This window comes from Clupea harengus, chromosome 3 (genome assembly GCF_900700415.2).
Source record: "Clupea harengus chromosome 3, Ch_v2.0.2, whole genome shotgun sequence".
Classification (NCBI taxonomy): domain Eukaryota; kingdom Metazoa; phylum Chordata; class Actinopteri; order Clupeiformes; family Clupeidae; genus Clupea; species Clupea harengus.
In genome coordinates this window covers 27,294,829-27,312,981 of record NC_045154.1, presented here as the reverse complement: position 1 = coordinate 27,312,981, position 18,153 = coordinate 27,294,829, and the positions used below count along the sequence as shown (strand labels likewise).

The window sequence follows — 18,153 nt, the reverse complement described above, 5'->3', positions numbered from 1 at the left end:
GTATTACATGAAAACCTTACATTTATTCTTTTTTTAGCTTCTTTCAAGGCTCATGCAACATCCATTTCGAGCCCACTGTCCTTTGGTACCGTGTGCAAAAGAACCGTAAAACGCTTTTTAAACAAGAGGTCTTACAAAATCCTCCGAAAAAAGGGTGGCATTCCAGAGGATTTTCAAAAAAAAGTTTACGAAGCCATGGACCTGGAGAAATCCTACAACCTTCTCACGTTCAACTGTTTGCATTTTGCCTTAACGCTTCTATTCGACGGTGAGAAGTTTCAGCTCACTTGTGTTTTCATTAATGTTCAGTGCCAATGATGATTTAATTCTATATATTTTCAAAACACTCCCTTTCTCCTTAATCCTAGTTAATTTTTCTGTTAACCCGGTGAAAATCTTCATCAGTGAATTAAACACTCAAATATGACATTTATTTTCACAGATGAAAGCAGTACTAGTTCCACAATGCCTGAATGTAAGTAATACACTTAAAAGTTCATAGACTTTCATCTGTGTAATCATATAATGAAACATCACGCAGCTACAGTGCCCTCCACAATTATTGGCACCCCTAGTGAATATGAGCAAAACAGGCTATAAAAAAATATGTCTTTGCTGTTTATCCTCTTGGTCTTTCACTCAAAATATTCACAAAAATCTTGCCTTTTCATTGAAGTAAAACTATTGAAAGAAAAAAAAACTGTTGACATTAAATAAATATTTTTCCCCAAAACATGTGTGCCACAATTATTGGCACCCCTTAATTTAATGTTTTGTGCAGCCTCCCTTTGCCAAGATAATAGCTCTGAGTCTTCTCCTATAATGTGTGATGAGGTTGGTGAACACATGGCACGGGATCTGAGACCATTCCTACATACAGTATCTCTCCAGATCCTTCAGATTCTTAGGTCAACGCTTGTATACTCGGCTTCAGCTCTTCCGACAGATTTTCTATGGGGTTTAGGTCGGGGGACTGTGATGGCCATGGCAAAACCTTTATTCCGTGGTCGGTGAACAATTTTTGTGTTGATTTTGAGGTGTGCTTCGGATCATTGTCCTGCTGGAAGGTCCAACCACGGCCCATTTTAAGCTTCCTAGAGGGGGCTGTTAGGTTTTCATTTAATATCTGCTGGTATTTGATGGAGTTCATGATACCATGTCTCCTAACAAGATGTCGAGGGCCTTTGGAAGCAAAACAGCCCCACAACATCAAAGATCCGCCACCATACTTCACATTGGGTATGGGGGTCTCTTCTGTATGGCTATCTTTCTGTCTACGCCAAACCCACCTTTGATGTTTGTTGCCAAAAAGCTTTATTTTGGTCTCATCTGACCATATAACTCGGTCCCATTGAAAGTCTGACTTACATTTGGCAAACTGTAGGCTCTTTAGTTTGTTGTTGATTGACAGCAGAGGCTTTTTTCTGGCAACCCTCCAAAACAATTTGTGGTGATGGAGGTGGCGTCTGATGGTAGTTCTGGAGACTTTCTGAACCCAAGACTCAATTTACCTCTGCAATTCTCCAGCTGTGATCCTTGGAGATTCTTTTGCCAGTCGAACCATCCTCCTCACGGTGCGTGGGGTCAATTTACAGATAGGTCCTCTTCCAGGCTGATTCTTAACATCTCCTGTCGCTTTAAACTACTTAATTATTTCCATGATAGTGGAAATGGGTATTTTCAACTCTTTAGAGATTTACTTGTGTCCATTTCTTGATTTGTGCAGCTCCACAACTTTCCGTCGCACATTGTCACTGTGTTCTTGGGTCTTTCCCATAGTGATGAATGACTAATGGAATTTGGCCTGTGTCACCTCATATTTGTTCGCCAGTGGAACAGGAAGTCATGGTTGACCTCTTAAGAGTTCCTTATCAAACAGGTGAACTTAAAAATGTAAAACATGACTGGAAATATACTTCAGTTAGATTTTAATTATAAGATTTTTCTAGGGGTGCCAATAATTGTGGCACACATGTTTTGGGGAAAAATATTTATTTAATGTCAACAGTTTTTTTTTCTTTCAATAATTTTGCTTCAATGAAAAGGTAAGATTTTTGTGAATATTTTGAGTGAAAGACCAAGAGGATAAACAGCAAAGACATATTTTTTTATAGCCTGTTTTGCTCATATTCACTAGGGGTGCCAATAATTGTGGAGGGCACTGTATATCACTGTTCTTATTCAATATTTGAATTCTTATTTTCATCTAATGTATTGTACCTCCTTTGCATCTGTACAGGTACTGCATTTGACCCGACAGGATTACAGCCCCTGGGGGGGAGCTGTGGCGTAAGCTGCGGCCCCTTCTGTGAATGGGCTTCAACGACCAGGGGGAACCAGTTTCATTCCCTGATCCAAACCTTCACTATCCTGTCTGATTAAAGGCAAAAAGCCCAAAAATAAATCTTAAAAAAAGAATGACTGCCCCTGTGATCTTCTTGGATGGACGAACTAGGATCTAACTACACAGACATCTATATGATTCCTATCTGAGATGCAACCTCCCTGATATGATGTCAGTGAATATAAGACCAAGAGCCACACTCTCTTGAGCATCTGTCACTCTCTCGTCTTTTTGCATGTTTCCGCCATAATACCTGTTTCATGTGATAGAAGCCTATTCATCTAACTGAGCCCACTTCTGGTATCTCAAAATAAAGTCTGTTGTGTTAATCAAATTGTCCCCTTACTCACTACAACCCAACGTAACTAATAATTAATAACATTAAACCTGTAAATCTTTAGGTTAACATCTTACAGAAACAAACTAATAATCAAATTTTAAAAATGGATTTACTTTTAATGGTCATTAGGGCCATTGTGGGCAAAAAACTAATAACAAATTAAATTAATAAAATACGAATTTGGGGATGGGTGGTAATATTCAGAGAAAAAAATCTCCGACCACACCACAGATGCCACTGGTAAACAGGAAATGCCACACATACATGTTAGTGAGGAGGTACAACAGCATGGAACATGGCTGTCAAACGTGTACCCGGCTAATAAAAGACTCTTGGCTACATTCATAGAGGGTTATCATGAACACCCAAGGCAGTGACTGTATGGACAGGCTATAGGCTGTTACTTCCTTTCACAACATATCTTGCCTTAGCCTCAGCCATCGAGACATTAGTTCAAGGTGAACCAAGGGCGCGGCCTATCAGTGACTGGCGCTCAATGGCAACGCTAATGTTGGCTCAATAGTTGCTTTGTGATGAAGAAATGTAAAAGGATGGACGAATGCAAACAGCTCTCCCAAAAAATTGTAGGCTACCGTCAGGTTTAGACATAGACAAAACAAACAAACAAACAAACAAAACAGTGAATCAAAAAGAAACACAAACTGGGACAATGCCCATGCGTAGCTGTAGACCCTGACTGACAGAAGTGTGGCTGCCAATCAGCGCCTACGACCGCCACCACCAACATTCATTCATATTCATACGATGCCGTGCATGTCTTTATGATGGTGGGGCAAACCGGAGTACCCGGAGTAAACCTACGTAGGCACGGGGAGAACATGGAAACTCCACACAGAGACTCCTCCACACAGAAAGGACCTTTGTTTGCATATTACCTTTTATTAACCTTATATTATTGAGATATGGATAATTCTACATTGAATATTTCAATAAATATATGCATTTATGAGAGAAGAGTTGACCCCAAAGTTCCCGGTTCGAGTCCCACCGTTAGCAGAAATGTAGGTGTGCATTATTTACTGCAAAGTTCAATTTTATTACTGGAAATCACAATTTGTTTGCATATTACTTTTAATTTACCTTATATTATTGAGATATTTATAAATCTACATTGAATATTTCAATGCAAGTTCAAGTACAGTTATGTGTGAGGTACTTTAATTGTTTCACAAAATATTTGTGTTCTAGTTAATACATCCTTCTATTCACAAAACACAAAAGAACAAAGGAAAAATATAAATCTTTGTTGTAAACAAACTTTTATTTGCAATAACAAATTCAACAACAACAACTATAGCATAATATATACAATATAATAATATATATCAGAAAACATATACAGAACTATATACAGAAAGTGTGAAACTGGGAGGGAAAGGGGTTGAGGGGCACTAAGCCAGTGTCCATGCCTCTGGGAGGGGGGGGGGGGGACGGGACAATTTATTCATTTATTTTTCATGCATTTTTTTATATCCTCCAACCACTGCTCCTTGGGAACAGCCTCTACAGAGGGGCAGTATATAATGCCCTTGTACTGGCTGTGTCCAGTCTCCGCTGTCCTGAACTGCCCGCATTTCTTGCACGTGTTGCGCAGAACACTGCAGGTCAGTTTTCGGACTGGAGCAGGAGCGGCAGAGGAGAGGCTGGCACCCAGAGCCTGTGGAGCAGCACCCAGCACAGGCCCCTGTGAGGTCACTGGACCCAGCATGAACAGCTGAGGGCCCGAGGGTGGAGCAGGGAAGAGTTCTTGCTGGCGGCACGAGTTCACAGCCGCCGGTGCGATAGCGGACGATACCTTCCTCTTCACCTGTGCCTGGCCCACTGTGCTGCCAGCCCGGGGGTACTGGTGAACTGGGCCTGGTTGGGGGGGTGTGCAGATGGTGGGCACACATTAGCAGGGAGGAGAGGGTCAGTTGCCACAGACATGTGGCTGGGCAGGTCCAGTCCTTGCACCACCACCTTGCCCTGCCTCTACACCCTCTTGTTGTGCCACTGTACCAGGTTGGGTGGTGTGGCTCACGTCTACCAGCTGCAGGGTGCATAACAGCCCCATTGTCTATAATGCGCCGCCTGATCCTTCTGTAGTCATTCAGGATGAGATCCCATCTGGACAGAGAGAGAGAACACAGCAGCCCGTGAGAAAAGACAAAAACATGAGTATGAATATGTATGACAGGGCACAGAGGGAAAGTAGTAAGACAATAAATGTTCCTGACCGGCTGGTTGGTGAGGGCCAGAGAGAGCTGGTGCCTCACCTCCACCAGATACTCTGCCATACTGTCTACCTGGTCCATGTCTGGCACCCCAGAGTCATCCACAGCCTGAGAAAGGAAAAAAAACATAAAAACTGATAAAAACCAATTTTGTAAACAGATGTGGGACAAAATGCAGATACAGTGATTTTACTTCTTTACACACAATTATGAATTTACCTAACCCAGACTCATCAGGAGAGGCTGGGACACCTGGCTGCAGCATGGTGGAAGCAGTCAGGGAGGAGCTTGGAGGCAGCAGCAGTCAGGTTCCCCCACCCACCAGTTCCTGCAGCAGCCACTCAATAAGGCTGATGGCGGCCTCCACGCCGCATGTCCTCCTGCAGCAGTACTGGCTCAACTACTTATTCTCCTGTCCACCAGAAGATCAGTAAGGGCTATCACACCCTCCTGCTTGAGCTGCTCCCTCGTCATCTGCCGCAACAGAGCGAGGTCCCCTGCATCCCACTCAAAGGTGCATGCAGACAGGCAGCCCATGAAGGTGTGGTAGAGCATCGGTGGTGGTGCCGCCGACAGCCAGCCTCCTCATGAAGTGCCAGGTGTACCTGGTCTGCAGCTTACTCGCCCCCTCACTCACGCAGCGGCCACAGTCCACGTATAGCAGGACTGGGGGTGGAACAGCTGTTTGGTGGTACCGCTCCATCACTCCATCCTGTCCAGTCCCAGGCCCTCCTGCACTGTCACGACACTGGTCAGGATCTAACCAACCTCGTTGCCAATGGAGGTCACCCAAATAGCTGTCCCCCTGCCACGGCCAGTCAGCTCCTTTGTGATCTGAAATCAGTGATGTTTAATATTACGCACTTTTTTTTCCTACAGCAGTTAGTGTATGTAGATTAAATACACAGCACACATTTATAATAACTGCTTATAATTTATATCAATGTTATTAGCTAACTAACTAGAACCATACAACAGGAACAATAAGCAAATAGGTACAGTAGTCAACAAGTAAACACTGGATGTGAGCATGCTTTGAACAATACACTGAGACACTGCAGCACATAAACATACACTCCTGTACCGTTATCGTTATCAATAGCAATCATATTATGCATGATAAGTTACAGTAGCTGTATGATATACGAGAAACGACGCTTAACACCGCTGGTCAGGCGTCATATACAGATAGCAAGCTAACTAGATGGTTAGCTAACTGATACAACTACTTTAATCACTGCCAGTACTCGGCCGTTTGGCTGTTTCAGCTCAGAGTAACATTATAGTAGTTACACATGGCTGTTTCCATTCATAGCAATGTTGTAGTTATAAGACGTAGCATAACCTAGTTCATAATGTAACCGTTACATCGGTGCACGTATCTTCAGTGAAAGCGTTAACGTTAGTTAGGCTTGTCAATCAATACAATATGGAAATAAAACGTGTGTCCGTCTAAGAAAAAAAAATAAAAACATGTCGTGGTTACTTGCTTACTTTGACGAGTTGTCGTAGCTTCAGCCATCTTGAGGAGCTTGCGTCTGCGTAACTTGGCAACGTAACGTTACACAAGTTCAAGCCAAGTTCTCGACTATGGAGAGAAGCACCGCGATTGGCCAGGTCCATTCTCGTTCCGCGGCTGGATTGGATTACTGAGAATGGATTTGAAAGGCGAGGATTGGCCGACGAGACCCGAGCGGTCCTGATCGCGCCACCGTGCTGCCGTCTTGTGCTGAAACATTGCTTTTCTGTCTCTGTATGTGTCCTTAAAAGTGTACATTCTGTGTGTGTGTAAGTGAGAGCTGATAAAAAGAACAAGTTGTTCTTCTTTCCTACATTGTAGACGCAAACGTTAGTAAGATAACCTTGGACGTGGGAACCCACCATGTGGTTATCTCTGCTGAAATAGTGCTTTGGTGTCAGAGAACGCCAACTGCAACCTATATAAACCTTGTGTGATCTGTTTTACTTTGCTTCTCTTGTCTGCCAAGACACGAGTGAGCTCGATATGCATATTAAATAAGAAATACAACTCTGGAGTCCGAGGTAAGCTTTTATGTGAATTAGCACCTAACATAATTCTCAGACGAGAACTGTTCCATTTACAGCTTATGCGTCATCCTCTTTTATAACAGTAACTTTGTCTATCTTATTTGCTCCACCAATCAGTAGTTATAGTATGAAGAGAGAATGAAAGGATGGGAAATATGTGGACACTGTCATAAGTCTACGACTTTAATCTCTGAGTTTTTTTCTCAGAATATTACCTCAAGCCCCTTTTTTTCATCTACAATGGCCGTGGTACGTCATGGTACTTTCTCCACATGTGTGTATGGGCCCTGGTACGCCATCTTACTTTCTCCACAAGTGTGTAAGGACAAGCACAAAGCACAGGCAATAAAGCACCAACTGGTATAGCAATTCCAGGGTTGTTGCTTCAGTTAAGTGAGTGGTGGTGACCATGCAAATTCCTTTCACTTTCACATCCGGATACACATCATACTAGGGTGATCTGCTTACACACTCCCTGCAGGCCATACCGAATGAGTTGACAAAACAGAGACCGCCATGCTAAACAATTCATGTATGACTGACTGACATGAATGCTCGAGGCAGCTGCAAGCAGATGTTCTGTCAATCTTGTCCTTGTCAACGACAAGAAACTGGAGGAATCTGCAATTGTCACAGAGGCGGCGAAGAGTGATATAGATAAAGTAAGTTGGCTTCAAAAATCATACGACTGGTCCACTTGTAGTCTCAGTACTGTAATGTCAATGTTTAGTAATACTCAGTAATACTGTAATGTCAATGTTTAGTAATACTCAGTAATACTGTAATGTCAATGTTTTAGGTCCAATGTTTACAGAGAAACTAGGCTATCCTCTGTGATATTGTTGACAGCGAAGGTCACAGTGTGTAGGTCAGCCAGCTGGCTTCAGTCAGTCAGCATCCTGCCCAGACACCCTGAAAACTCTGACAAGCTTTTAAAATACAACATACTGTTTAAGATTTAATCAGACTCACGTTTATTGGCCAAGAAAGTTTGCACAAACAAGGAATTTGACTCCGGGTTAAGTGGCTCTCATTGTACTTACACAAAATATACAACACAACCCAACACCACACAATACAACACAAAAGCACAACCGTCTGAGAAATATAAGAAATATACAGGAGCTGTGAACTGTAAACACAACAAGTAGTGCAAAGAGTGGAAAGTGCAAGAAGTGCAGGGATAAACGAGTGGTTTCCAACCTTTTTGCCTTCTGACATCTTATAAAAAGCAGTGTGTAGTCAGGGTCACATTTCAGATGTCTATGAGAACAATAAATGCTCAAATGATTAAATATCTCACCAAAAATCAAAGATTAGAGACTGAAAAACTGAAAACAGATTTGTGTATCAGAACTTTGTTTTTTCTTCTTTCCTCTCCCATTAATCATCTCACAGCCACGGAGATTGATCTGGTTTTATCGGTATATAAAGCTGTATAAAGTAGTTCAAACTAGCTTCACCTCCAGCAGCTACAACGGTAACATGGTGCTTACACACTGATAATTCAGTATTAATAATCTAATGATGTCACATAATAATATATCTGCCAGAGGACGCAAATCAGTACTTTTACTTTGATACTTGAACTACATTTTCTGCCAATACTTATGTACTTTTACTTAAGTAGGGTTTTTCACACAGGACTTTTACTTTTAGTACTTGTAGTAAATTCACATTAAATGGCAGTTTTTTAATAGTAATGCTATTCAATGTTGTTGATATGCTTCCATTCTTGTGACGTATTCTCTACATAGCCTACAGAAATATGGTCTTTATACACAGAACAGTTAAATATGCTCATTATGCACATAACAGTCAATCCGGTGTTCCTAAAAACTAACATAACAAAACAAAAAAGAAAAACCTAATACTCTAACTGGTTGATGGGTTTTCACAAATGCACATATGACAATGAGAAGGCCAAGAAAGACATAGAAACAGGAGAGAGCAGAATAAAATGAGAAGAGAAGATGCTAAGCTTCTCTACCGTCATGTCATTTCCCTTCTCATATAGCCTAGCTGTACATCATCAACTGACGTGAAGGACGTTGCACACTCATTTTACCCACACTAATTGCAGCACTGGAAACAGAGGATGAAAAAGTACACAAAACCCCAAAAAGTAAAAGTACACATAAAATGATAATAAAATGTATTTCATTTCAATTTCACTCTAAATACCAGTTCACAGAATAGCCTTACTACAATAGTAGTAAACAGTAATAAACTGTATAAAGATACGTCACCTGAGGTAAATCGGTTGTACACAGCAAAAGGCCATGCTAACGTATACTGTTAAACAGTACAAATGATATGGTTCAAAGTCGATACTTTTTTACAGCCATACCATAATGCCAAAACTGTAGGTGGTTTTACACCACTTTAATGTAGACAGACCTATCTACTGCTGCTCTGTTGGTGACAAAACGCCTTGTCAACTTAAAATAAACACTGGGGATAATGGACTCTGCTGAGAGGCCATTTATCAGTCAAAACCATAACACCATTAATGTGGAAAGCACACTCTCTCTATTTGGAATTTTCCTGAGTGCACAATGATGACAGAAAATGGAACTCTTTTCCTGGCTCCAGTTCACAGCTATAAACATCTCAAAGGGTCTTATGAAAGTGATGCAAACTCTCACTAAATGTTCACCGTTTTATTACATCTAACTCTAGACAGCACACACAAATCACAAAAGGAAAACACAAAATGCAAAATTCAAATCAACTATATCACTTCACTCAAAATATTTTTTTCTTCTGGTTTCATGAGTGTGAATGTTACTAAATGCAATGGAAATGATCTATAGAGAAATATTCTGCAGAGCTGCATGGCTTCAGTGACGTACTGTAGGTGCTAAGGTACTGTGTAATGCTCTCTCCATAATCTCATGAAGAAAAAAATCCAATTAAAAGCACCTGCACCCAGAAGCAACAGGGTGGAGATCCTTTCTCTACAGTCATTCTAAACACCCTAAGGCTTCTGTGCAGGAGCTGCAGCTGCCAGTTTCTAATAATCTAACAGGAACCATGGAGGCCAAGGGTTCCCTTATCTGTGCCTGTCACAGAAGAACTCCAACTCCACACGAGCCAAGTATTATTTTCAAAGACATGGGGTATAATTCACCTGAAGCCTTTCCCAATAACTCCCTTTAAGAGACCTCTACATGATGCCTTCAGAAGAGGGTTGTAATGACATCTGGAACAGAATGCATTTATTTGTCAAGTGCTAAAGCACCTGTATATATCCCACAAATATTCTTTGCAGCAGGAAAACTCCAGGCTAAAATGGCCCTACATTATAAATGCCCATGGAGCAATTGTGTCAGCACCCAAGTTCTTTTTATATTATTTAAATGTGTGAATTTCAAACCCTGTAGTTCATGATAAAATAGCCAATTAAGATTGGCACAATTAAGGACTGTTCATTATACATAAAACCCACACACCTGAAGGACAGTCAGCCAATAATATTTTGTATATGTCCTATGTCACTTTCAGCTGCACAGACTATTTATGTGTGATTTGTATGTGAAAGACTCTCACAGGCTCTGTGAAATGAGTTATGAATTAATCTGTGGATAATTTTAAGTCTACTACTATTTAAACAGTCTTCGTTCAGACAAATAGATGGCGGCTATGCCTGAAAATGCCAGATAATGAAAAGTAATCTTTAACCAACAAAAAAAACCTGAGGATGAATTTCATGCATCTTTGTGATGAGGCAATATCATTTGGTGACTGATTGTATATTGTCGTGGAAAATTCTAAAAGCTTCCCAAGAAACTTCTCAAGGCAAACAGGTGTGAAGATACTGAACAGTTTATTTCAGAGGAGTTAACTGCTGCTGAGCTGGTCCATGGAGCATCTCAAAAACTCTAAGTTTAAGGCAAGAGCGATCAGGCAAACTAACTGAGGACAAAGTCCCCAAGCTCTTTTTATAGATCTAGCCACCTCTCTTCTTCCCTGTACCCCTGTCCTTGTTTAACCAATCAGAATTAACCACATTGAGACTCTTTGTTACATCTATTTTTAACAGCCTGCGTGTTGCATAGTTTCCTGTGATAACAGGTGTCTCGCCTTTTCAGGTATCGAGTCTTGCAGCTTTTCAGGGAAGTTTGGTCGCTTTTCAGAGAAGGCCTGGAGACTGCCTATCTCGTGGCTTCTCGTGGCCTTTCAGAAGCGCCTTACAGAAGCCTGTGACCCCTCATGGCCTTTCAGAAGCGCCTTTCTGCCACGTGGTTTATCAGAGAAGGCTTCTCTGCCACGTGGTTTATCAGAGAAGGCCTCTCTGCCACGTGGCAGACTTGCAGCCCTGCCATTTCATGTCACAGACATCTCATCTAACTTATACTTCTATCTGTTTAGATGTCCATGTTCCAGCATCAACAATACACACATTATTCAATATTAAAGTCATAAGTAGATAAAAATACAACAATATCCCAAATAGATTTAGATAAATGTACACTATATTACACCATCTTACTAATACAGGTTGGAAATCGCCATATGCTGTTGGGCAAACTAATACAAAAACTGTCAAGCTGCCATTAAACATTCTCAAAGCACATACATGAAAACATCATTGATGGAACATCTTGTGTCATTATAACTGAGATGGCAACAGACTGTGTATACTATCAAATCTTTCCATTGTTTCTATAATGATTTTCTACGATGTCATACTATAGGGAAAAAGAAGACTTTGAAATGATGGTTGTGAGTGTGGACATGATTGTGATTAACCTGTTCGTTAACATTTGTCTTCCCCTGTTTCCCTCCAGTACCCACTGAGACTAATGCAGAGTGAAGCAGACGCTTTTCACCTTGGCAGAGGTAAAGGAAGGGAGAAGCCATTAGATGGAAGCAGCATCGAATCTAAATGGACAATGTGGAAGGTCTTTATCCAGATCTTGGAGACATCTTACATTCCTTGGAAAACATCCCCACACACCCATAAGATTTGCAGTCTAGGGGGCAGCCTTCAGATTTGAGCAGTTCTACATAACATACAGTATGGTGTGCTGATAAAATACCCTTCACCAAGTCGTTTTAAAGCCTGTAGTCTAAGGAACAGATAAGCCCATGTTCATGCTTATGTTCTGGTTTCAGGTAAAGAAACTGCTGTATCTGCCATCATGATTATCTTTCATTAGATGAATTGTGAATTGTGGTACTACAGGTGCCACAGACAGGCTGGAGCAAATGTGATTTCACCAATGAGCACCGGTTTAAAAGTATGTTGTACGCCCAGCTCATACGCCAAGGTCATCCTTGGTAAATACGGAGAGAAGGATTTTGGAGTTACCAATGACCACCTATGGAGAGAACACTCAAGAACCCTGATCCAACGGTGAAATCAGGGAAGAAGTGGAATCCACGAGAAGCGGTTAAACATGCGCATAGCACATTACAGCATAGGGATATCAATGGACAGGGACACAGTGGAAGAGCAGGGTTTGGGTTAGGTGACAGTTGGAAAGCATGGGCCCAGTGAATGCATATGTGAAGATAGAAGCTACAAGTTGTGCATGAGTGTGAGGCTCACTAAAACATATTCTGTCTGGGTGTAAAACTAGCTTCACTCAGGGTCGCTACACGTGGAGACATAATCAGCTTTTCAAAATCATTGGCGTGGTTGTTTAAGAATAACCGAGTCAACATAAGTTCATTAATGAACTAGGTTAATGAAAGGGGCAGAAAAGTTGACACCAGGCATGTAATACTGTGCTGACAACTGGGGCGAAGAGCAGGACTGGAGATTGCTAGCTAATGTTGGCAGGCTACTTCAAGTTCCACAATGTACTGTTTGAAATGAGAATGGCATGGTGTTGAATTCTGAGTGTGAGCACACTACATACTGAATACTAATCAATGAGTTACTATTCGGTTAGACACACACATGTAATTTTTACATGATGATCAGTCCCCTTAGAGACCGTCAAAAATTGCCATTGCCGACTATATTGCAAGTCGTCCTGGCGGGGTATTGGGTAAAGTTTTCAACTAGCAATAATCGCGCCTCGGATAGACCTCATAGGCTACGATACTGCCACTGCGCAAAGCTAACCTCAACTCGGCGAGGCAACCAGTCATTATCCTGGACATGCATGTTACTACGACGGTTACGAGTTGCAAAGCCTGGAAACCGTCTCCAAGTTTTACCCATTGTCAGTACTTTCGTTCTGTCGTCTTGTTTATCTCCATGTACTGAATATAGCCTGTTCAGAAATGTACATTCTGATTATTACAGGCAATTAGATCACTGGCCCACTTCATAACAACTCAAATGAATTACCACGGTAAAAAACAATTTGAACTAGATATCTAAATGTACAATACCAAGAGCAGACAAACACGCAAGACTATGTCAATGAGAACGGTATAGTGTTGTATTCTGAGTGTGAGAACTCGGAATTCTGATATCTAACCCATGAGTTACTAATCGGTGATCTACGCTCATCTATAATTTTAACACTTTGATCAGTCCCCTTAGAGACCGTCAAAAATTGCCATTGCCGACTATATTGCAAGTCGTCCTGGCGGGGTATTGGGTAAAGTTTTCAACTAGCAATAATCGCGCCTCGGATAGACCTCATAGGCTACGATACTGCCACTGCGCAAAGCTAACCTCAACTCGGCGAGGCAACCAGTCATTATCCTGGACATGCATGTTACTACGACGGTTACGAATTGCAAAGCCTGGAAAACGTCTCCAAATTTTACCCATTGTCAGTAATGTCGTCTTGTTTATCTCCATCTACTGAATATAGCCTGTTCTAAAATGTACATTCTGAATATAACAGCCAATTTGATCACTGCCCCACTTCATAGCAACTCAAATGGATCACCCCTGAAAAAAACATCTTGAACAAGATATCTAAATGTACATTACTAATAGCGGACAAACACGCAAGACTATGACACATCTTACTCAAGGCACACATGGCAGGATACTAATTTACTTAACTCCCATAACATTGAATCATCTCCTTAAGCTTGATTTATACGAAAAACAGCTGTTGATCAACCGCTGAAAACCAAAACAAGGAAGTAAACGGCGCGTGCCGTCTATCTAGCCAATCACACTTGCGCCACATTATGTGACGTAGTAAGCGAAAGTAGGATTTTAGGTAGGTAGCAGACACTTCCAGGCGACGGTTTAGACATTAAAGTGTAGTCCAAGTGGTCATTTCTGTCGGCAGACTATGCATAAATGGAGCTTAAGTACGCCATACTGTACCAAGCCATTCCTGCCATTCAGAATTAACAAATGTGTACTCTATGAGAAGGCCACACACGTTTGATTTTTACAAAATGATCAGTCCCCTTAGAGACCGTCAAAAATTGCCATTGCCGACTATATTGCAAGTCGTCCTGGCGGGGTATTGGGTAAAGTTTTCAACTAGCAATAATCGCGCCTCGGATAGACCTCATAGGCTACGATACTGCCACTGCGCAAAGCTAACCTCAACTCGGCGAGGCAACCAGTCATTATCCTGGACATGCATGTTACTACGACGGTTACGAGTTGCAAAGTCTAGAAACTGTCTCTAATTTTTACCCATTGTGGTAATGTCGTCATGTCATCTTGTTTATGTCTGTAAATTGCATTACAAAAAACTCCATTGATATAGTAGATAATCGTGTTTAGTTACAAAAAAAAACATTACATTGCATTATGGGAAATGCGAGGCAATGGCAGAAATGGCACAACACGAATGTACTAAACTCCTACTGACAACATGTCATCTCTTTAATAATCTACTATGCCGAAGTATTCTTATATCTTTAAAAAAATAAAGTATGTTTCTTATCAATGATATACAGTCACTAATTTAAACACAATGATCAGTCTCCTTAGAGACCGTCAAAAATTGCCATTGCCGACTATATTGCAAGTCGTCCTGGCGGGGTATTGGGTAAAGTTTTCAACTAGCAATAATCGCGCCTCGGATAGACCTCATAGGCTACGATACTGCCACTGCGCAAAGCTAACCCCAGTCTGGCAAGGCAAACAGGAATTTTCCTGGACATGCATGTTACTATGACGGTAGGGAGTTGTACAGCTTGTAGAAACTTTCTCCAATTTTTACCCATTACCGGTAATGTCGTTTTCATCTTGTTTATGTCGGTAAATTGCATAAACCCCCATTGATTTAGTAGATAATCTTGTTTTTCATTTTCCAAAAACACATTACATTGCATCATGGGAAGTGCAAGTCAAACAGGAAGTGTATCGGCATTAACAGCAACATGGCTTGAATTTGTCAAAATGTATATTCTGCTCACAAGAACTGTGAATTAACAGAAACAAACTGATACATCACTAAAAGTCAAGAACACTATACTTGTACTAATTATCGACGACACTCACTCTGACTTACTGACTTCGTTAACTTACAACCCTATGGAGTCAAAGAGTAGACCATTCTTCTACCATGACAACATTATCCTCAATTCACAGCATCACATTAGCCGCTACTAATCAGACATGATTAGTATAACGAGCTACTTCAGAAACACGATGTGATCATTGCTTTCTACAGTCCAGTCAACGAATATCCCCGAAGAAGACGAAAGAGTTTAAACTGAGATTTCTTCTAGTTTAAGATATCACCACTAGATGTCGGTATAGGATACTTCCGCGTATTGTAACCATTGCTTATCTCAGCATTGCTCATCTGAGCATGTAAGTTAAATTGTTACAAGGCTAATTGTTTTAGCCACGAACCCTTCAACCCCCAATCAGTCCAATACTCAACACACCATCTCCACATCAACAAATAAAATACATTTTCTTGTTATGATGATATATTTCACGACATTAGAACACGAAAACAATCTGTCATTCAGCTCAGTCTCTGACTAGCTCAGTCTCGAGCACTGACAACTTCTGTAGCATCAAATTAACGTTACATTCACCCAAACAAACATTTAATTTATTCATTTTATCGAAATGCAGAACCTGCCTGTGTGGAGTTTCTAAAAATGAATAATAACAATAATGTATTAGTATCCAGATGACCCTAACTCATACTTAAACTTATCACATGGGATGTGAAATATCACCCGCGACTAGTACCCGACAACCTTATTGTTTGTTTGTTTTTCTGAATGCATTTCAACAGATATAGGTTTCAGATACATCGTTTGTTACTGTGTAGGCTATGTTCAGTTCTGATCTTTGCACATTTGATTCTACAAACGCACAGCTCTGCAAAGTACTGTGAGATGCACAGGCCTTAGCATTGCACATAATTACTGCTAATGTCAGTAGGAATTATGAGCTTCAGTGCATGTTACATACAGATATGTTGTATAGTTTTATTTTAAAATGTATTGTGTTTGCCTTCTTGAATTTAAACTTAAAAGGCCCTTCTGTCTTGTCTGCCTCACCTTTTATGGTCTTGTAGTCAATTAAGGTTAGGTATGGAAAGGTGTATGTACTTCATTGGTTAGATAGCCAAGCTCGTTCCATAACTGCTATCAAATATAGATACTCAACAAGTAAGGCAAGTTACAACTTGTATTGGGTAAATTGATAAACAGCTAATGTTAGCAGTTGGTCAGTCCGCTCATTGCTCACCAAAACTGTTTTCAGGCATATATCACCTTAGCGAACTAGAGTAAAAAAAAAGACCACATAAGCAAGATAGCGATATGTAGGCTATTCCATCATATGTGGGGTTAGCCTAAAGTAGTTTTTTTTACCTATGGTCACATGACAGCAGCTAACGTTAGCAAAGTTAGCTGGCTAGTAATTACTGTGCTATTATATCAGATAAAACATCTTATAAAACAAGTAGCTACTTATAAACTCCAATCCTGTTATTATAAATTGACAAAAATGAGACGACAGACTTTCTACCTTCAAATGATGTCCAGTCCAAGTGTGTGAATTGCCGTGGTTGCAGGTATGGATTGATGGGTTGAGTTTCATTGTTCTGTCTGATGTATGACCAGCTAGTGCTCGTTTGCTAACTGTTAAACATTGTTTGCAATGAACTAACTCCTTGACCTGCGAGCAGTTGCAGTTTTCTATTACTTAATGCCGCAGCTATTTGTATTGACCCCTTCTGCATACAATTCAAAAAGATAGTTGAATGTAGCTCTATGCCAAGCAGGAAAAAACAGCCAGAGGGGCAGAAGACTATTTTCACACTACAAGATAACAGGCAATGCAGCTGGCACTTCAGTAAGTGCTTAATAGGGACGCCAGTTCTTTTCTTGTAGTTATTTCCTGTATGTTGTAAGTTTCACTTAAGGTGAATTTAGTGTTACTTTAATTCTAAACTGTAAGCTTGACAGGCCTACTTTACTAAAATTACTGTTCATTCTAGTTCAAATAACAACTAAAACTAAATATATTTCTATATTAATATTAATGTGCATGGGTATTTTAGATGTATCAGCTGCAGCTTCACAACTTTAAACATGGAAGAAATGTTCACTGGCAGTACATAACTGAAGGGTAGTGGTAAAAGTAAAAGTGGTAGGCCTAGTAAAGGTAGCCTACTTATACTTTTCCAAGGTTAAATGACATGCAGGGTGATGACATTGAGAAATTAAGAGATGAAATGTCTTTTTTTTTATGACTGTCCAGCTTTGAATTTAGGAACAGAAATTCTTCAAAGATATGTGTGTTGAAGGCCAACAGGAAATCTACTCTGTTGAGGAGTAGTGTGTTCTCTTCTCCTTTTATGCAACACAACAACATTGCATGATCCATCCTATTTACCAGAACAAGCACATGCATCCAAGTTACACAATAGTTTACTCTCTTGCTAAATGCTGTTTTTGAAAAGCCCATTAGGTTTTCAACCCCCTCTTACCCCTGCATGCTGCATGTGACACACTGCTGAAACAGCAGGGGACTCCTCACACAATACACAGTGACAGAACTCTTACAGAATCTGTCAGCCAGAAGTCAGTCTGTCAAGAACAAACTGTCAGAGCCAATTGCTCTTCCCTCAGATCCCTTTTCTTAATACCTCAGCTATAATCCTGCTAATATATTAATTTGCGATTTTGATTAAAGAAACAGAATTGTCATTTTGTCAAGTTGTTGAGGGAATTTGACAGACACTAAGAATTTGCAGATGTTAATAATAATTCAATTATAAAAAGAAGAATTATTCTCATGCCTTTTAGTTCAAAACAGGTAAATAGATTCC

General features: G+C 40.6%; 4 non-coding genes across 4 annotated transcripts; all 4 read right to left on the bottom strand.

Annotated features, from left to right (window-relative positions):
* Window positions 1–12,902: 12,902 nt before the first annotated feature.
* LOC116220075 lies at window positions 12,903–13,043 on the bottom strand. The gene has a single exon (XR_004163451.1). It is a non-coding gene; the product is annotated as a U4 spliceosomal RNA (small nuclear RNA).
* A 420-nt stretch (window positions 13,044–13,463) lies between these two features.
* LOC116220074 lies at window positions 13,464–13,604 on the bottom strand. Its single transcript, XR_004163450.1, has one exon. It is a non-coding gene; the product is annotated as a U4 spliceosomal RNA (small nuclear RNA).
* A 697-nt stretch (window positions 13,605–14,301) lies between these two features.
* Window positions 14,302–14,442, bottom strand: LOC116220073. Its single transcript, XR_004163449.1, has one exon. It is a non-coding gene; the product is annotated as a U4 spliceosomal RNA (small nuclear RNA).
* A 389-nt stretch (window positions 14,443–14,831) lies between these two features.
* On the bottom strand, window positions 14,832–14,972 carry LOC116220072. The gene has a single exon (XR_004163448.1). It is a non-coding gene; the product is annotated as a U4 spliceosomal RNA (small nuclear RNA).
* Between the last annotated feature and the right edge of the window lie 3,181 nt (window positions 14,973–18,153).